The 21,487-nt window shown below is 59.3% G+C and overlaps 1 long non-coding RNA gene across 3 annotated transcripts in view; it reads left to right on the top strand.

The window, feature by feature from the left end:
• The window catches only part of LOC149126052 (uncharacterized), a 237,920-nt gene that overhangs the window by 171,092 nt on the left and 45,341 nt on the right, over positions 1–21,487 (top strand). The window contains exon 3 of one of the 3 annotated variants that reach the window (XR_016236105.1): positions 14,969–17,498. The exons of the other annotated variants lie outside the window; for them this stretch is intronic. This is a non-coding gene — a long non-coding RNA (uncharacterized LOC149126052). Of the gene's footprint in view, positions 1–14,968; positions 17,499–21,487 lie in introns of those variants that run through there. 3 annotated transcript variants of the gene reach the window in all.

Below are 21,487 nucleotides of genomic sequence, written 5' to 3'. Positions count from 1 at the left end.
AGAATTCATGAGAGCAGCTGGGGCAGGGAGTACTCAGGCCCTGCCTTCTAGTCTGTGTGGGGAGGTGGCCAGAAGCATCTGCCTACAGGTCAGGCCTGGGTCCCGGGGCCTGAGGGCTCAGGTGTGCAGTGGAGAACACAGATGTCCAGCTCAGGGCATAGCATGCCCCCCTCAGAGGGAGGGACACAAACAAGTGCCACTTGAATGATTCAGGGAGCTGTGTGCGTGTGCACGTGCATGTGCATATGTGTGTGTGCATGTATGTGTGTGTGTGTGTGTGTGCATGCCCGTGGGGGATGGTCTTATGGAAGAGAAGCCATTTGCTTTGAACCTGAATAACGCAAGGGAGGTGGTGAAGGGCCAGGCTCTGGCTGGGGCCCGAGGGCCTGTCGGAGGGAGGGAGAGGGGGCCGTCGGGTTTCTGCTGTCGCCGGGCCCCCAGGTGAGTTGGGGCTGGGAGTCCTCTGGGAGGGTTTCTGTGGCATCAGGGAAATGCACAGGTGAGCGTCTACCTGGCTGTGGCTGAAGGGATCCTGGGAGGGGCTTTGTGGTCCAGCAGAGGCAGCCCCAGGACAGGAGGGGAGCAGGTGGGGGCAGGGCTGGGGAGAGGTGGGACCCCGCAGTTCAGGGCAGGTGTGGGGAGCTGCTGCTTCGCCATTCTCCACGCAAGGTGCATCTTCTCCTGTAGAACACACGTTTCCCTGACTCACATTCATCCCAAGTGCCCGACACTTGAGCCAGTGCCTGTGTTCCTCCACCCATGGGTCTGTTCCCCCCCCCTTCCTTCCTTCCAAGGTTTTTTTTTTCTTTTACTTACTTGAAAGACAGAGTCACACACACACACACACACGCACACACAAGCACGCACGTACGCACGCACACGCACACAGCAGGGGTGGAGAGGGAGAGAGAGAAACAGATTTTATCTACTCATTCACTCTCCAAATGGGTGCAATGGCTGGGACTGGGGCAGGCCAGAGCCAGGCTCCTGGAACTCCATCTCGATCTCCCACGTGCTAACGTGCTGCTTTTCCCAGGCACATTAGCAGGGGGCTGGATCAGCAGGGGAGCAGCCAGGACTCAAACTGGCGCTCCTATGGGCTGCAGGTGTTGCAGGTGGCAGCTTACCCGGCTGCACTGCAGCACCAGCCCCGAGATCTTTCACAGAAGGTGCTGTGTCCTCTCTGGAAGTTCCCCTGCCGTCTTCTTCCGTCCAGGGCAGGCTGCAGTCATTCACGTGCCTGGAATAACGTCCCCTAGGAGTGTCTAGTGGGGAGCAGTCAGCTGGGCCTGCTGAATGATCTGTTGGCTCAGATGGACATGAGTTGGGCAGAGATAATTTTGGTGTCTGAGCTCCTGTCTAGGTGACCATCCCTGGGCAGAGACAGCTCTGGGGGGGCTGTGGCTAAGCCTGGTGGGCTTTGCAATGCCTGTTCCTCCCTGGCCCCTCAAAACTGGTGTGTACGTGGTGCAGCTTGGAAGGGCAATGGCTGTAGCATTCTGCTGCGGCTGACGCAGCCTTGCAGCCCGAGGAGCTGCACAGGCAAACTGCCTCCGGTGTTCTTGCAGCCGTAGCACTTCCCTGTGTAGCCGTCTTCCACTTCTGCTGCTGGCCTATTTGCTTATTGCTCAGCAGTTTGTCTCCTGTCATTCGCCAGATATCATCTGTCTCCTGTTAATAAGCGAAGACAGGTCTTGTGAAGCCTTTGCAAGCCTCCGGGCCTCACGTGGCAGCTTGGCTCCCCTGCCCACGGGGCCTCTGTGGCATGGGGAGCAGACGGAGTGTGACGGGGCAGCTTGTCCACATCAGGGCCCTGTCCCCACGTAGAGAGAGGGCGGAGCCACAGGCGCGGGGGTGGGTCAGCTTGGTGTCTGTGCACCTGGCACGTTTGGAGGAAGCTCTCGCACCTGAGCTGCCCAGGTGTGGACACGCACAGCCCCGCCCCGGCCTGCACCGCTGGTTCTGGCTCTGGGCACGCTCACATTTCGTCTAACTGTCCTGCTCCTTCCAGACTGTGGATTCTAGGAGTCACTTAACAAGCCGCTTCTTTCCCATGTACAGAAGAGCTCCCCTCTTCCCTAACATGGAAGCTTGTTGCACAGGCAGCTGGCCAGCAGTGTTGAGGGGCGAGTGCAGGATGAGACCCCGTGTTCCTGCCGTCCCCCCATCTCAGCACCTCTGGCTTCCCTCCACACACACGGTCCCCAAGGTGCTGCCTGGGTCCCATGGAGTGTGGTGTGGCCATGCCTGGAGAGGGGTTCCTGGCCCTGCTCCCACCCTGACCCTCTGAGGCCCTGGGGTTACCAGCGCGTCAGCCTAGTGCTGCCTTCCGCTTGGCCCTGGGCTCGGGCCGAGCTACCGTAGGCCTTGGCAGCCCTTAATTAAGTTGCCAGCCGCCTGCTCACTCCGCATCCCGGATTGGTGGTGGGTTCAGTTGGCCGGTGGTGGACAGATTTCTGAGAGGAAAAAAAAAATGGTTTGACGCGGGATGTGTGATTAGATTTGCATAATTGAATTGAAATAGAATTAAAGGGTCGTGCGTTTACACAGCGTAGCCTAACATCAGACGGCACTGATGTGTGTTCAGTACTAACACGGGTCCCTTAAGGACGTGTGAGCACCGGTTCCCGGAATCTGCGTGCGAGCCACAGAGCAGGCTGCGGGGCTGGTTCCCGGGACGCCTGGCAGAGGGGCCGGCGGTGCTCCTGGGGGGTGTTCTCCGAGCACAGCCAGGGATCCGCGGGATTTCATTATTTGATTGTATTCATTTGAAGGAGGGGGTAGAGGCAGAATCTTCCATATACTGGTTTACTCTCTAAATGGCTGGGATAGCCAGGGCTGGTTCTCCCATGTGGGCAGCAGGGCCATCTTCTGCTGCTTTCCCAGGCGCATTAGCAGGGAGCTGGATGGGAAGCAGAGCAGCCGGGACTTGAACTTGGTCCCACATGCATCAAAAGCAGAGGCTTAACCCACTCTGCCACAGCGCAGGCCCACGGATCTGCTTCTGGAATCCTCCTAACATCAGCATTAGAGACAGGGCCGTTGTGGAACCTGGCCTTGTGGCCCTGGTCTGTGGAGTTGGGCAGCAGGGTGAGCGGAGGTCTGCGTGGGGTGTGTGCACGAGGTCTCGCTGCAGGCCTCTGCTCTGTGCACGTCGTGAGCGCACTGTACTTCTTGTCTCTGCTAGCGCATCTGTTCCTACATTTGATCCCTGCTGCTCCTTTGATCTGCAAACAAAATGTCAAAACGCACCCATCAGAGCGTGTGTGCGGGGCCCTGAGAATCCAGGATGATTGGTGGCGGGTGACTGGGCCGTAGCCGAGGTCAGCTCTGTCCCCTGGGGAGGCCGGGGTGTGCCCAGCCATTCGGGAGGCTGAGGCCACCATGCGTGGGATGCAGGGGAGGGGAGGTACTGGCCAGGTTCTCACCTGGTTGTTCCACATGGAATGTCCTCTCTGCGGCGGGCACCCCGGCCGAGCCCTGGCAGTTGTCGTGTGCGTGGTGGAGATCCCGACATCTCTCCTTCAATGGCCTCCGTCTCAACTGGCAGAGCCAGGCCCGTGCTTCCCAAGGCTGCAGGCCAGCCCTGCCCTTGGTGCCTCTGACGTTGCCTATGCTTGGAAGGTCTGGGGAGGACTTCTTCCTGATGCAGAGCTCGATCCTTTGCAGTCGCCCTCACCCTTCACTCGTCCCTTCGTGCTCTCAGGCAGGTCACCATGTGCCCAGCGTGTGAATGAGTGACCGAGGTCCAGACAGGCCCCGGGCAGCTGGGCCGCAGAGTGGTGAGAGCGGGCTCCTGGGTTGGACTCTGGGCCGCTGGGAGGTGTTTGACTGTGGTGGGCTCCAGGGTCTTTGCGCCATTGTCCATCCACATCCCTGGGGTCGGCAGGGCACCTGCCCGTGTCACATGGGCTTGCCTTGGCCGTGGGAACAGCAGCCAGCAGCCCATGAGCAGGGGCTTCAAGGAGGCTGGTTTGGTCCTGTGCTCTCCTGCGCCATTTGACCTGTTGCCTGTTCACCCCAGGCGACTGCTGATCCTGAAACAGGGCCTGTACAGTCAAGTGCAGATTTCTGGGGTCCAGTCTGATATGGCAGAGCCCAGGTCACACGAGCTCCAGCCTGCAGGCCTGGAGAAGGAAATGTCACACAAGGCACTGTAAGAGTTGGAGAGAGAGAGGGAGAGGCAGGTAGAGATCTGTCCTGTCGACTCACTCCCCAGGTGGCTGGGGCTGGGCTAGGATAGAGTGAGAAGCATCATCCGGGTCGCCCACGTGGCTGGCTGGGCCATCTGCTGCTGCTTTCCCTGGCACATTAGCTGGAAGCTGGATGGAAAGTGGAGCAGCTGAGATTTGAACTGGCACTGATAGGGGATGCCAGTGTTGCAGGCGGCTTTACCCACTGTGCCAGCACTGGGTCTTTGAAGCTGTCCGCTCTCCAGCAGGCACAGAGCCATGCCAGGTCTTGGGCAAGTGGCTAACTCGTCTGAGCCTCTCTTGCTTCTTGAATGAAAGCGTGGTTGCAGCCTGGTGGAGGAGCAGGGAGCCGAGATGAGCTCAGGACGGCTCTTGGTGCCTGGAAGTGCTGGTTTCTGAGCAGGCCAGCTTTCCTTGGGGTGGTGTTGATGCCGATATTGTTGGTAGCAGGAGGGCAAAATAGTCCTGAGTTTTGACCAGAGGCTGATTCTTGGAGGGTTTGCTTCCTGCTGGCTCCCCAGCTCCAAATGAGCCTGGCTCGCTGGAGCGGGTGGGCTCAGGCGTGCATGCCTCAGGCCCTGCCGGAACACTGCTTAGCATGCCGGATGGCAGAGCTGTCTCACAGGGACCCTCGCCTGCTTGAGGGGCACACCGTTGCCCTGGGGAGGGGTGAGGCTGCTCAGAGGGCTGGGGTCTGGGGGCCAGGTCGCAGTGCCTCCCAGGTGTCCGGGACTCTGCTGGCTGTGTTGAGACACTCACCTTGTTGCCACCATCCCGTGAGAGACCATGCGGTCCCTTGACTGCCTTCCTTGGCCTCAGGGAGACTGCCTCTCTGAAGAGCAGAAGCCCCATGCTCGGGTGCTGCAAGTTTGTCTCCTTCCAGGGGGACCCCCGCCTGGGTGCCCCAGGTCTCATTCTCCTTTCCATTCTGGTCCCTACAGCCCGGGAGGGGGCTCTAGCCGGCCTTGTGAGCAGCTCAAGGGTATCCCCCCCCCTTTTTTTTTTTTTTACTTTTTAACAGGTAGAGTTAGACAGTGAGAGAGAGAGAGAGACAGAGAGAAAGGTCTTCCTTCCACTGGTTCACTGCCCAAATGGCCTCCATGGCCGGCACTGCGCTGATCCGAAGCCAGGAGCCAGGTGCTTCCTCCTGGTCTCCCATGTGGGTGCAGGCGCCCAATCACTTGGGCCATCCTGCACTGCACTTCCGGTCCACAGCAGAGAGCTGGACTGGAAGAGGAGCAACCGGGACAAGAACCCGGCACCCATATGGGATGCTGGCGCCGCAGGTGAAGGATTGGCCAAGTGAGCCACGGCGCCAGCCCGTCATCCCCTTCTTGAGAGCATCTCAGGCTGGCCCTAGGACCTCCTGCCTTTCCTCACGATGAGATCTTCCCTGTGTGGGGCACTGGGTCTACAGGGGCTGTGCCAAGCGCTGCGTGGGTCCTAATGTGGGCCAGCTGTGGCCACCCCATCCCTGAGTGACAGAAGAGCCACAGGGGCTGAGGGAGGTCCGGTCATCTGGCCCTGCAGGGCCAGGGCCAGGGTTCGGACTGAGGTATGACTGCGCGCCATGCCTTGGGTCTGCCTGTGTGCACCTGTCGCTTCTCCTGTCTCTGGACTCTGGCAGAGGGGCTCAGCTGTCCAGAGCAGAAAGAAGCTCCTGTGCCCTCTCTGAATGTGCGCCCTTGGCTTCTGGGGCCAGGCTCCTCCCACTGCCCCAGGGAGCTTTGCTGAGCTGCCTGGCTGATGGGAGCAGGGTGCGAGTTAGCAGTGAGGGGGGGACGTGGTCATGTCATGGCTTTGGCAGCAGGGGTCAGAGGCCGTTCACCTCTGGTTTCTTCCACGGAGCCATGCACACAGCAGGTGCTTGGCAGATCACTGGGTGAAAGAGAAGGGTGGGAGCCGTCTGCAAGAAAGTGCTAGAACTCAATGGAAGGTGAGGCTGCTGTGCTGTGGGCAACAACCCGGAGATGAGCCTGCAGCAGTCGGAGTCATCCTTTCTGGAAACATCTCCCTCCCCTGGTGGCAGGACAGACGCTGGGAGGGGGTGACAAGGCGGTGCTGTCTGCCCAGAGTGGCGGCTTGTCCCCGTGCCTCGGTGACCAGGTGGGGCCCTCTGCGGGATCAGCCCATGGGCGGGTGGGCAGCTGGGCCGGTCAGCCGTGCCTGGAGCCTGGGGCCTGCCCTCTGCTCGCAGCGTGCTGTCCGTGCCAGACGGACCCCTCACCCCGAGCTTGTGACTCAAGCCTCTGACAGAGAAAGGCGTTCTGATGCTGGGCCTGCGTTGTCAGTCCTCGGTAGCCGTAGTGCCTTGGCTCTGCTTGGGAAATTCACGCAAATGCGGAGAGGAGTGGAGGCCGCCTTTGCCACTGCTTCACAGGCAGAGTCTGGGGCAGGCGGGGGGGCACTGGACTGGGCGCTCTGCTTCACCCGGGTGTGCAGGAGTGGACTGTGGCTCTGGGCTCCCCACAGCAGGGGAAGGGGGGGGCGCTTCTCAGGTGGTGCTCAGGGTAGGCTGGGTACCCGCAGGGAGTGTCACACAAAAGGTGCCCACAGGCACCGTGGTGGGTCCCAAGCCCCACCCCCTCGTCATCATCCTGTGTGGTCACCATCCTGTGTGCTCTGCCACCTGGCCCAGGGCCTGGCACTGGGGCACTGGGGCACTGGGGTTCCTCTCCTGCAGAGGCTCCCCTGAGGCAGGTACAGGGTCCAGCTGGGCTCCAGGGCCCGAGGCTGTGGCCTAGGAAAGGCTGCCTGTCAGCTTCACTCTGACAGCTTCACACTGCAACTTTCGGAACCTTTCTACATGCATGTGCACACACACAAGGTACACACATGCACACATACCCACAGGCACCCACATGCACATGTGCACACAGCACACATGTGCACACACTAACCTGCACACACATAACACACATGTACACATGCACATGTACACACACACGCACCTGCATGCACATGTATACATGCACACACACATGTACAGTGCACCTACATATACACAGTATACACACACACACACACACACATACATCCCAGAGACTCACAAGCGCTTGTCCTGGGGGTGCTGCCCAGCTGGGGTTTCTTGCTCTTCATTCCCCATGGCCCTTGTTAAAATATTTTTTTTTTAATTTCCTTGAGGGGCAGAATGATGGAAGGAGGGGAAAGAGGTAGGAAGAGAGGGAGGGAGGGAGAGAGGGAGGGAGGGAGGGAGGGAGGGAGGAAGGGAGAGAGGCTGGGAGGGACAGAAAGAGAAGAGTGAGAGCGCGAGTGAGCTGCACTGGTTTAGTCCCTAGTACTGCGGCCAGGGCTGGACAGAGCCCAAAGCTGGCAGCAGAGACTCAGTCCAAGTCTCCCATGTGGGTGGCAGGGACCCTGGTATTGAGCAATGAAGGGTGCCTCCCAGGGTTCCCATTAGCAGGAATCTTGAATTGGGAGCAGAGCTGGGGCAGAAGCCCAGGAAATCTGGTGTGAGACAGGAGTGTTGAGCTGTGTCTTAGCCACCAGCCTACAGGTGCACTTCCCATGGCCATTCCTGCCTAACACAGAGAACCTGAGAAATCTGTCTGTCTACTGTTCACCCATCCAGGTGTGGCCATGCTCTCCATGGATGCTTTCTTCAGGGCCAGCTGCAGGCAGAGCAGTGTCCCCCCAGAGGGGACCTTTTAGAGGTGACTGCTGCCAGCCTGAGTCCAACACACTAAAGGGCAGACCAAGTAGAGACTTGGGGCTGAGAGGAGGGCGTCAGCTTCTACACTGCCACCTGGGAGCTAGCACAGGGAGGGAGTGCAGTGCAGGAGCAGGGGCACAGGGCGCAGGCCCTGGGATGGACCCTCAGGCCTGCAGAGGCCAGTGAGAGGAGCACATCCCAGCCAGCACTCACAGGACCCCAAGGCAGAATGCCGGGCCCCGGACGAAACCAGGACAGCCAGAGACCAAAGACCCGTTCCCTCTCTTGGCTGCAAATTCCCTGAGCCAGGGGTGTGGGGAGACTTGGGCATTGAGTCCATGGCAAGGTGCAGCCGTTAGGGTGTAGCATGGGATGCCTGCCCCGCCATCCCACGGAGCCTGGGCTTCAGTGCTGGCTCTGCTTCCAATTGCAGCTTCCTGGAAGTGTCCGCCCTGGGAGGCAGCAGGGGATGGCTCAAGTAGCTGGGTCCCTGCCACCCAACTGAGACCCATAATGAGGCTTGAAACGAGATCCTGGCTCCTGGCTTCAGCCTAGCCCAGCCATGGCTACTGTGGGCATTTGGTGAGTGAACCAACAGATGGGACATTGTCTTGGACTCTGTCTCTCTCTGCCTTTTGAATGCAATAAATAAATAAAATTTAAAAACTAAATGGTGTGGGGGGAGGAGGAGGGACACAGACACATGGCAGTGAAGGGGCGAAGCCTGGGGAGCCAGTCAGATTGTCCCGGCTGTGTAATCCCGGGCCCAGCCCACGGCCTCTCTGCACCCCAGTGACCTCAAGGGGGCGGGTGGGGGCAGGGAGATCTGAGCCGCACTCTGGGGCTGTGGGAGTGAAGGTCAGGTCAGATGATGGGTAGGAAGCCCCCAGCCCCCACCTGCCCCCCAGGTTTCCGTGGGGAGGGAATGGTCTCATCTCTGAGAAGCAGACGGGAGGTGGGCGGGGCTGCAGGTGCAAGCCTTGGAAGGGTCTGTTTTGTGGGGCTCCCATCTTGTCCCATCTCCCCTCCCACATTCTCTGCTTGCTCTGGGTGGCTCAGAGCGGGTGCTCCTTACTTAGTGGCCGTCTGCTCTTTGTCCGGGGCCTCAGACGACGGCAGCGGTGCTGAGCTCTGGCTTTGTCGTGGGATGCTGTGGGTGTCAGGCTCACGAGTTTAGCTGAGGCAGGAGCTTGATTGAATGTTGGGGGGTGGGGTGGTGGCATCCCAGGTACCTTCCTTACTGTGGCCACTGTCCCCAAAGTCCTGGGTCGGGGACCCTGGGGGCTCCACCCTCTGGACCTCTTTGCCCTTATGCAAGAAGATTGCCTGGGTGGAAGCTGGGTTTGTGTCAGAATCCCTTGAATGCTAATGATGGCTCAGGAGAGTGAAAGTTCCGCCTGCTGTGACATTTGGGGAGCCTGCTTGCCTTTGTGACATTTGACAACATGGAGCCGAGCAGCCCCCTCCTCCGGGTGAGCTCTCAGTGTGGGGTGTGGGTGCTAACTGTCGTGCTGGGACTGCACACTGTGAGTGGGAGCTGGGGCCTGGCAGGGCTGGCTGGGCTCTGCCCCCAGAGGGGACGTGGAGAATGTGCTAGCAGAGCCCCTGCTGGCGGGGGCATGGGGCTGGAGCTCTTAGAGGGGACGTGGCCGGCCTGGCGGGTTCATTGTGCTCATGCCCCAAGCTCCAGGAGGTTGGGAACCAGGTTTGGTTTTAGTCCCAGCACCTAGCAAAGTGCTTGGCACACAGTACATGCTGAGTTCTTGCTTTGTGCGTGACTGTATTGAGTGAGAGGAGATCAAGGAGCTCGTGTGGGTGGGGCGGGGGTGCCAGGAAAGCCGGGGGCAGAGGCAGCCTTAGGTGCTCAGGAGGCTCTGGGCCAGGTAGCACTCAGTTGGGGCCCATTTGGGACCGTGAGGGTCAGTGTGACATAGATGGGACCCTCTGGAGGCCACGACCTCTTCCACTCCCAGGCTCTGCCTTTCTCCTCCGAGGCACACGCTGTGTCTGTGGATGCTTTTCATGGCTTAGCTGGGGCCGGAAGTGGGCACTGTTAGTACTGGAGATTTGGAGCTTTTGGGCTGCCTGTGGGATTCTGGGCAGGCCCCAAAGCCTTTATCCACATCGAGGTCTGGGTCAAAGCCCTTGGGAGGACACAGCTGGGACAACAAAGCCAGCTCATCAATAAGATCGGCTGCTGAGGCTAACTCCTTCCCATTCCCCCTCTTATGTCAGCTCAGGACCTCCTCCTCCCTCTGCCTGGAAACAGAGATGCCATTTGCCTCGGGAGATGCTGCGTAGGGTGTTACTGTTTGGGAGGATGCAACAAATTTTTTATAATTGTGTAATTTGTATATAGTTCCTTGCAATAACCGGTGATGATTATAGTTGTGTTCCCATCTCAGGCTCTCCAATCTTCTCATTATGAGAGGCTGTGTTCTGAGCTCCAGAATGCCCTGTCTTGAGCAGCTTTATTTTTAAAATTTTTATGAGACTCAGCATCCAGTTTGGATCCTACTGGCTTAAGCTTTCCACTGGGTCTGGACCTTCTTGGCCAAGCAATGGCCTCGTACAACCTCCTGCTGCCCGGCATGGTGGACCAGGAGCTGGAGGAGTTGCGTGCAGATGGAGAGCCCTCTGCTCCCGCCCAGAAATGTTGTTGTGGAAAGCGGAGCGTCTGGCTGTGTTGATTCCGCATGTGTGCGCCAAGCGTTTACTGAGCCCCTACTGTGTGCCAGGCTCTGCACTGTCCCTGCTGGAGCTCCCTGCGTGAGGGTGAGAGACCGGAGGGAAGCAGCCCAGCCTGTGAGGCTGCAGCTGTAGCTTGATGCAGCTGTGGACAGGAGGCACTCAGTGCAGGGGAAGTGGACAGTGGTGTGCCTGACCTAATCAGAGAGGCTAGAGAGGGGCTCCGGGCTGTGAAGAAGGAGAGAAAGTAATTGGATAAAGAGGAGAGGAGCCCCAAGCCAAGGGGCTGAAGTGGGGGGATGGCTGACAGCTCTCTGCTCATGCTCGAGAGCCGTCACTCTTCCCCTCAGCCCTGCCTGCGCCCTGCTGGAGGGGTCCGAGCTGCCATCGGCCCACCATCGTCCAGCTCCTTCCCAAAGGGCTGTTTTTTGTCCAGCTTCAGTGTCCTGCCAGCCAGGGCTCTGGGGGCTGCCCAGTCCCTCCTACCTCTGGCCGTACGTCACTCAGACTTAAAGACAAGCCTGCACGCCACCCTCCCAGCTGTCATGAGCTTCCTGTGGGAGAAATCTGAGCCCCCAGCAGCAGAGGAGGAGACCACAGCTAGGCCCTAATCACCCTGGTGCACCTTGAGCCCAGGCGCCTCCTCCTGGACTTGTCGCAGCTCGTGGACGTGCCTGGCTTGCGCTCTGCTTAGGGTCTCTGCCCGTGCCATTTGCTCTTCCTGGAGAATTCCCCTGCGACACCTCCTGCACCCAGCTGTCCAGCGCCTTCCTCTGCTTGTCCTTTGCGTCTCGTTCCCCGTGCTTGCTTAGTGTCGACATTCCCCTGCTGGACTGTGCACTCCATGATGCCAGGCACACGCGTGTCCTCTTTATGCCATCACGTGGGATGCCGTGTAATAACAGGTGCTGATTATAGTTCTGTTCTCCTCTCAGGCTCTACCTGTGTCTGTGGTCCCCCTGGCACGCACCAGGCACTCAGGAAAGGAGTGAGGAGGGCTCTCACAGTGCCAGGTGGCTGAGGCCACTCACCGATGGCCCTGACCACTTCAGAGTGGTTTGCTTCCTGGGTGGTTCCTGTCAACCGACCCTTAGCCCTGCCCGAGCACAAATGGCCCTCCGGCCCCTTGCCCCAGCCTGGGAGCTCAGCCCTGCAGGGATGGGTGGGAGCCTGTTTTCGTGCAAGACTGGGAAGAGTTCAGCTGTGGCTCAGCCTTGACTTCTTGCACAGATTGACGAGCAGCTGAGGCCTAAGTAGGGGAGGGATGCGAGGGTCTGTGTGCCCAGGCTCTCAGCTTGGGGCCGTGCAGAACTTGGACGGGGGTCCGAGCCACCTCCGCCATCCTCCCTGGCTGGCCGGGCGGTGCCAGCTGGGCGGGAGGCAGACCCCTGGGAGGAGACAACAGGGACACATTGTTTCTGGAGGCTGCAGCGGGGAAGATGGTTGGCAATTATGTATTTGCGATCCATTAAAGAGTGCTTTGGCATAGGAAATACAGATTAGAAATGAAATTGCAATATAATCAGATTGCATTTTTATGGAAAGTACTACATTTTCTCTAAATAAAATTCAGTAACAAAATTTTATTTGCTTTTTCCCCAAAATGTCTTTCCAAATTGATTTTTTTCAGAGAAATTGTGGAAAGCAGTGCGGTGAAGAGGGAGAAAGGTCCACTCTTCCGGGGCTGTGGCTCCAAAGCGTGGCTTGGTGCTGATGGGTGGGCTCATGAGCGGGTTCTTTGAGCTCAGAGCTTCCCCTGGTCCCCAAGCCGTTGGGGCCTGGGAGTTCACCGTGCATGGAGCTGTCTGGATGGTGGTGTGGTCTGAGGTGGAGGGGCCGGGACAGCAGAGGGTAGCCTGTTCTCTCCAAGTCATCTCGTGCTGTTGGAGCAGCCAGCGGTGGGTAGAAGGACGTTCTGAGAAGAGGCAGATGTGAGGGCTCCACGGGCGAAGGCGCACAACCAGGATTTCAGGCTGTGCCTGTGTCGCCCCCAAACATTCCTAAGAACTGTGGCAAATCCCATTTGTCCAGCGGTGTTTGAATGTTTATTTTTAGAAACTTCTGGAGCGTCATTGGAACTTAGCCTCCTCGCAGCTGCTCGCTGCTCCCCACCTGGAGCCATCGGCGTGCACACAGGCATGAGCGGAGGAGGGTGGATTCTTGCTCTGCTGTCACCAGCCCCAGGTTTGCCACAGCTGTTGTCAGCCATCATATTGATCTCTTATGCCAGGCTTATGCGGGAGATGCACACCAAGATCCCTTACTTGAACAAGGTGGCATCTTGCTTGAGAGATAAAATCCACAAGTGTGGAGTAATTCACACCTGGTTCTTCCTTGTTCTCACTGTGAGGTCCTTCCAGGGTATGTGATATGATCCAGGAAGGCTGCCTGGAAGAGGGCGGCTCAAGTGAATTATGATCTTATGAATAAAACTACTGGTAATTCATGGGAGGAGGCGTCTCGGCAGGATATTGGTGAGGAGCTTGGGAGGAGCTGACTTGGGGAAGGGGCCTCTGAGTGGGGAGCCTGGGTTAGTTGTGTTGGGGTCAGCTATGGTGCGGGGACCCTGAGCCTTGTTGTGGATGTGGGTTGCATTTTGGGGGAACAGGAACTGAACTTGAATATGTAGGGCAAGGCCAGATGGGCGCAGGGTTTGTGCAGGGATACACCCCTGTTCCTGCAGTGTAAGGCACTGCCATCTGTGTGTGGGCTGTGTGTGTAGTTCTCACACATGTGTGTAATTCTGACACATGTGGAGTTCTCCACAGAGCCCCTCAGTACCCTGCCACTGTTGTGAGGAAGCTGCCACTGAGCAGTGTGGGCGCGTGCCTTCCATATGCCGGTGAGGACTTGCGGGTTTAGGGGCGAGGGGGCAGATGAAGGGGACTTCCTGCCTCACAGGTGGGCTCCTGGCACCTCGGGTGGGGTGAGCTGGGCAGGTGTTAGACGAGGGAGGGGTGGCCCAAGATGGGCACAGAGGCGATGGTTTCAGAGCTGAGTCCAGGACAGCCTGGAGAAGAGGGTGGGAGGGGCCTGGCTGGGCAGCGGGGCCGCAGTGGAGAGAGTGGGGTGAGGGCGTGAGGGGTGGAGGGCAGGGACGGTGCATGGTGGGCATAGCGGCAGCTCCGGCGCCTGGATCAGGGAGCCAGGCATGGGCGTCAGACCTCTTGGGGCCACGCCTGTCACCCTGGGTGGTGGCCGGAGGACCCATCCTTGGGAGGGAGTGGGCTGCTGCTTTCCCAGTCCCCCGACTTGGGTCTGCAGCTGCTGGCATCCCAGACCCCGATCGTGACAGGAAGGCCGTGGCTAAGGCGCGTCTCCAGCCCGTGGTGGTGGCGTCAGCATCACATGTGTGCCGGGGAAGCTGGACACAGGAAAGTTAGGGAAAACTGGTGCCAAGCCAGACCTCGCTGTGCGCCTCGAAGGTTGAGTCTGGTGTCCCTGGCTTCCGTGTGCAGGGTCGGTCCTGTCCTCGGGGTGGCAGGGATGAGATGCGTGGAGAATGGCCACAGTTCTCTGGCCCAGCCGCAGGGCATCTACAGGTCAGTGACAAAGGCACACAGGGCATTTTCTTAGAACTGGTCATCCCTGACACCAGTCCTGGAGAAGGACTCGTGGCTCCATCACTGTCTTCCTCAGGGCTAGGCTAGGCCATTTCCTGAGGTCAATAGTGGGGCTGACCTGAGTGACAGGAGCCGGGATGTCCCCTCAAATGCTCTGTCTTCCCCTTCCCCCTCCTGCCGTGGCATGCACTGGGAGGGGGGCAGTGAGTGCCCCAGGGCCCGGGGAGCAGGCAGTGCCCTGGCGATGGATGGAGCCATCTGAAGGAGTCCTGGTCCCCGACACCGTGCAGCCGCCGCACCAGCCCAGCCCCACTGGGGAGGGAAGTGCACATCTCCCTGACACAGGTGACCACCGTTTGCATCTCTGTTCTGAGCTTTGTGTAGAATTCTCTTATTTGAAAGTCGAGCGATACATTTGGACAATAAGGAAGTGTGGCAGGAAAGCATGTTTGCGTTTTGGCAACATGGGAACGTTCGTACATGTAGTCCCTGGGGTTCCTTGGCGGGGAGGGGCGAGGGTTGAGAGTCTTCCGGAAGACCCCCAGTGGCTGTCGGGTCTCAGAAGTCGGCATCCTGAGCTTCCCCTCCTGTCTGTGTCTCATCGCCTTCTCCTGGCTTGCGGGACCATCTCCTCTCGTTGGGTAGAGACGAGAACTCCAAGAAGGCAGAGACTTTGTGTTGTTCCTTGTTCATCTTCACCCAGCACAGAGTCCCTGGAAGATGCCAGGTGCTAGGTCAGTGTGCACGAAGCGAATGCATGTGGAGCTGCAGCCTTGCCCCCCAGCCTCTGGGCTGACCGCTTTCTGTCCTGACGTCATCCACACAGTCCTTCTCCCTGATCTTTGTCTCAGGAGCATCCCGCGATGCCCACTGCCCAGCGCATCCGTGTCTCCTGGCTGATGGCGTCCATACCATCATCATACCACCATTGTGTTCAGGTCCTCGTGATCCGGCTGCAGCCTCCACCTCAGTGCCAGCTCCTCTTCCGCGTGCCCCTTGTACAGCTGCTTCTCCCAGGGGACGGACCGTTTGCCGCTTCCATGCCTGTGTGCATTTTATTTTGTGCACCCTGGAGGTGCCATTCCCAGCCCCTGCTCCCGATGCACTTCTCGTCCTCCAAGATTCGACCTGTGCTTCTTGCCACCCACTGCTGTGCAGGCCAGGCTGGCCATCGGGGGCCGGCTCCCCGGCGATGCAGCCTCACGTCCTCTGTAGACACTGCCCCCGTACAAGTCCCCTTTTCAGAATCTGCCCGTCTGTCTCCCTGGCTGCCTGAGCACAGCGCCCAGGTGGCTTGCACCTGACTGCCTGGTCCCCAAGTCAGAGAAAATACCAGCAACAGTGACACACAAGCTGCTGACGCCGCTTTTAATCTGCCCTTGAGCTCAGAGCGAGACGTTTGCCTCGTGCCTGTGGCCTCAGTCCCTCTGTGTGTGAAGCGAGGGCCCCGTCGCCGCTGACCATGCCAGCTGGTGTTTGTGAGTGCGAGGCATGGTGCTTGGTGAGGGGCTGCTTCTGTACAGACGCAAACATGCACGTCCGTCATCCTCGCTGAGCCACGGGGGCGACGATCGATTCCGATGCTGGACTGAAAAAGGCCCCACCCAAGGACAGCTCCGCGTATCTGCACACGCGCTTTCTGTGTGCCAGATGCTGCTGCAGTGTTTCTGGTCTCACCCTGCGTCATCCTGTCGGCTGCTCTCTGAGGCGGGCGTTTCTCTTAGCCCCATTTCACAGGCGGGGCAGCAGAGGAGGGTGACAACGCTGCAGAAGCGGCCCAGCTGGCGAGCGGGAGTCCCGGCTGTGAACCTGCGTGCGTGAGCGAGGGGCACAGGGCTGCAAGCTCTGTCCCGGAAGACGTGCTGGATGCTTGTAATTGTCCTTTTCTCCCGGTGTCAGAGGAGAAACGGAAGTCCCTGAGCAGCCCCCAGGGATGTCCGCTGGGCTCGCCACAGCTGCTGAGCTCGGCCATCCCACAGTTGTGAACACAGCACTCCGTCAGGTGATCCAGGAAACTGTGCCCCTCCAGGAGTGACTGTGGGGACAATCAGAAACACCCCTGAGCTGGGAGTGTGTGGGCGCTGATGAGCCTCAGGGCCACGCTGGGACACGGTACACGCGGGCGGTCTCCAGCTGGCTCTAGTGGGGGCGGTGGGCCTGGACTCCCAGCACCCGCCTGGGTCCCTGGGGCGCCCCTGCCGCCTGCCTGCACTGGCCAGGAGCCTGCGTGCTCTGGCTTAGGCCTGCCTAATTGTCCCTGACGCCCATTACTATTGTGACCTGTGTGTAGTGGCTGCCTAATAAGGCTTGGATAATCCCTCCAAGTGGTCTCTGGGCGAAAGCAGTGGAGGGGGTGGCAAATCCCCCCCGGGCAGTGCTCATGGAAGCTCCAGGAAGCAGCAGTGGCGTTCGGACAGCAGCCGAGGGCGGCCTCTCTGTGTTTGCAGCACACACACAGCCCCGGCTTTGCCTGCTTTTCCCAGCTTCTGGCTTTTGGTCCATGTAGACGCAGCGTGTGCCACGACCTTGGTGGTCAGTGCCGTGTGGGTAGAGTTTCTCTCTGGACCGGATTAGTTTTCCCTTCCCGACTCAGCCAGCCAGGGGCCTTGCGGCTGTGCCCGCTGCCTTGCTCCTCAAAGCACGCACGCTGGGAACACGACGGGGAAGGAACGGGCTTTGTGAACTCCAAGTGTGATTTCTAGCGCAGAAGCCAAGGACCGCCCAGAGGAGCAGGCAGCCTCACCTCAGCCAGACACAGTCCCCAGGGGTGGCCTCCCCGGTCCTTGGCGTCAGAGGTCCTGTTGCCCTACCCTTTGAGAACTGGAGCTGCGTGTTTCTGTCGCCCCGGATCGGCTGAGCCTGCCAGGGCTGGACAGGCGCTGTGTATGCGGTGTAGACGTGAGTGCTACCAGCTGGCTCCTACAGAAGAAGTCACAGGCTCTCTGGAGCGGGTCCTCCGGGTGACTCTGGCAAGGTGGCTGCCATTTAGGTCTTGTCACAAATAGAGCTCCATCCCAGGGGCCACTCTGTGGAAGAAGCTGGCTGCCTCACTAAACAATAAATAATAATTTGGGGACTTTGATGATGTACAGTGGCCCCAGGTCATCTGTAAGCTACACAGTGTGCCATCACTGTGATCTTGTCCCTAGCCCACCGTCACTGCCATCTTGTCCCCAGCCCTCCATCCCCGCCAGTGTCGGCCATGCACAGGGACTCTGTGGCGTGAGGACGCCCCCAGCTCGTGGATGTGCCGACTGCCCTGGCTGTGTGCTTGTGCTCCGTAAACTTTCCTCCGTGACGGGGCCCCGGGCATGCGTGGGCAAGAAGACCAGGGAGTGAGCTTGGCGGAGCGTGGGCACCTGCCCCTCTGCCAGGCACCAAGGAAAGGCGTCAGGGTTGAAGTCCACTACGGGAGTGGGTGAAGGACAGGTCGGGGCAGGGCTCGGGGTGGGGCAGTGTGTGGGGCGCAAGTGCTGAGAAGCAACAAGTGGGGGAGGGGCGGTGGGCTGTGCACGGTCCCAGAGGCGGGGAGAGGGGGGCAGCTGAGCTCCTCACGGTGCTGAGCCCCTGCAGCCACCCTGGGCTGACCTCGGGGGCGGGGAGGGGGAGGACAGAGGGAGGCGGGGCGTGGGGCGGCAGCTGGCCCTGCAAGGTGAGTGCTGCCTCCCAGCTTTTGCTTACCCATCGCTTTCAGCCCTGCGGGGGGGGGGGGGGGCCTGCAGCTGACAAGAGACCTTTCCCTAACGCGGGGTTTAATGAGCCCTTTAATGCCCAAGCACTGGCGTCTCTGCCCCCTCTCGCCTGTTTCCTGTCAGCCATGGGGCATTAAACCGCTGATAGAAATGCCTTTTTGGTACGGTCCACAAACCCACCAAGAGGCTCCGGGCAGCAGTATAGCCAGCCAGCATGAAATCGGAAGGCGATCTCTGTGGATGGGGCGAGGAGGGCCGCGTCCCGGGGCCTGTCCTTCCCCTCTCCTTGTGCCTGCGCTGCCCGCCTTCGCCCCGGCAGGGAGGGCTCCTGCCCGCGGACCTGCCTCCCGGCTCCACTCTCCGACAGGTGCCTTTCCATCCTGTGCTTGGGGCCGAGCGAGAAGCCTCATCGCGTCTTTAATCTTCCTGAACACCGCATTCCTGACCCACAGGGCCCCTGGGAATGAACGTCCTTGGTTATGCTTTCAATCCAGCAAATAGAAAACCCAAAAGAGAGAGAGAGGAAAAAAGGAGAGAAATGCCCAGTTATGAATATGCATTAACCTGGTGCTGCGTTTGGGGCTGGGAGCAGCCGCCATTTATTTTAAGCAAATCGGATCTTGATGCATGGGCCGTGACAGGCGGCTTCTCTATCGCACAAACGCGCTGCGGAGTTTGATTTATATGGTGTGGCTGTGAGGGCTTTTTTTTCCCCCCAATTAAAAACGAACTGAGAAAAATCATTAATTTAACTACTGTATATTAAATTTGCATTAAAACATCCGTTTGTCTATATTTATATGTGAGTTATTGAAAACGTGAGCTCATGAATTCTAATTTTTAAGAACCTGTGCCAAATATTGAAGATAAATTTTATTTATTTCTGCAATTAATTCTGTGAGAACAAATAGCTCTAATTTAGGGGATGGCAGATGTAGGTGTCCGCTGGTGCCCTCCGCGGGTGGCGAACGCGACATTCATCTCTGCTGGTTGGGGTTTTCCTGGGCCTGCAGCTGGGCCCAGCCACGTTCCTGCCCCGCGTCCTCCCACCCCGCCTCCGCTGATGCGGCCCGCGGATCCTCGGGGAAACAGGCGTCGCGTCACTTCACGTCTCGGTTTCTCTGGCTCTCTGATGTGCGAAGGCTTGGCCACTTTCCAGAGGCCGGAAAAATGTTTCCTCCCAAAGATCTCTCGACGTGAGCCTCGTGCTGACTCAGGGGTGCCCCCAGCAAGTCTCGGGGTCACTGCACGCACTGCTTGGTTCTGTAGTAGAGGATTCCGTGGCTTTTCTCCAGGGCCACTGTCCCCACGAAAGCTTTGGCATCCACGCAAGAACCCCAAGAAGGGAATCTAACACCCTGCTTCTTTCCCTGTGCACGGGGACTGCTGGTTACACATTGCACCGGGCACCCTGTCCCCCTCTCTATCTGAGGGAGCCCCCGGCAGCCCACCTCTCCTGGTGGGGTCTGTTGTACTGGGCATGGTCCTGCCCGGCAGGCTGCGGTTACTGGCCACGTGACACGTGGCGCTCTGGTTGGGTGTTTGCAGGGCAGCCCGTGGCTGTGTGCCATCATCCAGAAGCCCGTGCTCTCCTTGAAGGCCGCCTGTGGCTGCCCCTGCGGCCCGCACTGGGGCTGAGCCAGGGGGTCCCTGTACACGCGTGGCTCGCATGCACGGGCTACGCTGTCCCCATCCCCTGAAGGCAAGGTAGTGTCTGCCCTGAAGGAAGAAAGCAGGCGGTGACAGTGCAGTGGGTGGGTGCTGTGGGCAGGGGAAGCCGTAGTGGGAGGCCCCCCTGTCCTCCCTGGGAGGCTGCACACACATTTGGCCCTGAAGGGCTTTCACTGCGGTAAGGAGCCCCTGGTTCCACTCTGACGGGGGGCAGGTCTGAGCAGGGCTGTGCGGCTGCATCCCTCCCCTCCGCACACACAGGGCTGTGTCAGGGCTGTCCCTGCACGGGGGGCGGGGGTGGAGGGACGCAGGTGGGCCAGGAAGGGCAGTGCCACCCTGGTGGGCCTTCCAGTGCAGCTGCAGGTACTGAGAACCCCCTCCCACCTTCCCTGCCCAACCTCTGCCCTGTGAGCAGAGCTGAGGCCTCTCCTCCGCGGGCCCACGGCTTTTCCACGCCAGGGAGCTCCTTTCCTGACCGCAGTGCGCTGGCCTCATTCATCCTCTGGGTCTGATTCAAGGGCAGTTCCCAGGGCGGCCCTGACCTTGGGCTTCTGCTGGGTGTCTCCCAGTGGTCTCTGTACAGGAGGGACAAGGCCTGCCCTGCAGGGGGTGCTGGTGGTGGGAAGCTTTGAGCAGTGGAGGCCCCCCTCTGGCCTTGCTCCTCCCCCAGGGGGAGCCCCCATTTCCTCCTGATGAACAGCAGGTTCCGAACCACATTTTGTAGTGATCGGCCTAGGACCATGCAAGTCGAGTGCATCGTGCGTGTCGTGACAGCTGTCATTGTCAAACCTCCCAGTCCCGGGCTATCAGACATTCTCCCCTTCCATTTCCAGGAGTAAGTCACTTTTTCACTTCGGTTTTAGAATATATTTATACATCAAGGAAGAGAGCACAGACTCAGTGGGGCTCTGGCCTCGTCCTCCTGGGGCTCCAGGTGGGACGTGGCTGACTCAGGTCGGTTGGGAGCAGGAAGGGCTGTGCCCTCTGCTTCCTGCAGGTTGGAGCGCCTATGCCCTGGGGCGGAGGTTGCCCCGCTTCCGCGGCCACTCCAGGCCCGGTCTCCATTGTCATCTAGGTGAGACTCAGGGAAGCAGAGATAGAGAGTGCCCCGCGTCTGGGTTCCTGGACACCTGGGCACTAGGCCGAGGCTGGGGTTAGTGTCAGCCCTGGCTGCTTGGTGCTCCTGCACTCGCCCCTCTGGGGTGCTGGTCCTGGATCACTAAGTGTTCAGAGCAGAACCTCGCTCCCCTCTGCCTGCTCCAACCGCCCCATCAGACATCAGTGGAGAGGACCGCTGAAGTCTTGCAGTTGGTGGCTGCCCTGATGTTGCTGTTCATTCTGCTCCAGCCGGATCCCTGCAGGGACCTTCTGTCTGCCACCACCACCCCTCCCCACTGCACCAAAAGTGGAGCTGAGGTTCCCGAAAGGAGGGGCCTTCTCCTGGGGGCTTGAGCAGGGGTTTTCACTGGGCGGATGTGCTGAGGTCAGACAGAGCAGACGCCAAGCGCCCCTCGAGGAGGGCAGGGGCTGTGTCTCGTGCTTGGGGGGTTCACAGCCAGAAGGAGGTGATCACAAGTGAGGCTGAGTCATCTCTAAGAGTTGAGGGCCATGCGTTTTAGGGACCCCATGGAGCTGCTTGCCTGGGTCCCAAGGACTGCACGGAGGAGGGGTGGATGCAGGAGGGCTGGGAGACTGAGGTCCACCTGTTTGGAGTCGCAGGTGCACTCTCTGCCAAGCTCAGATGTTAACATGTTACCTAGTGGCCCTCTCGGTTCACAGGTGCACCCCTCCCTCAGCTGTGTGTCCTGGAGGGGGAGGAAGGGGCTATTTTTGTGCCCCCTGAATCCAGCACAGAGCCTCCCAGTAGGTCACAGTAGTGTTGAATGAATGAGTGAGGATGTGAATGAATGAATGAATGAGCAGGTGTGGAAGGCAGTGCCGTATTGTGGAATGAACTCTGGGCTTTAGCATGTGGACTTTGGGGGCCACCAAAGATAGTCTAAAAGG

The sequence above is a fragment of the Oryctolagus cuniculus genome, chromosome 6 (genome assembly GCF_051225735.1).
Source record: "Oryctolagus cuniculus isolate XC-2025 breed Fujian yellow rabbit chromosome 6, ASM5122573v1, whole genome shotgun sequence".
Classification (NCBI taxonomy): Eukaryota; Metazoa; Chordata; class Mammalia; order Lagomorpha; family Leporidae; genus Oryctolagus; species Oryctolagus cuniculus.
The sequence above is the reverse complement of the archived record's forward strand: the minus strand, read 5'-3'. Positions and strand labels throughout refer to the sequence as shown.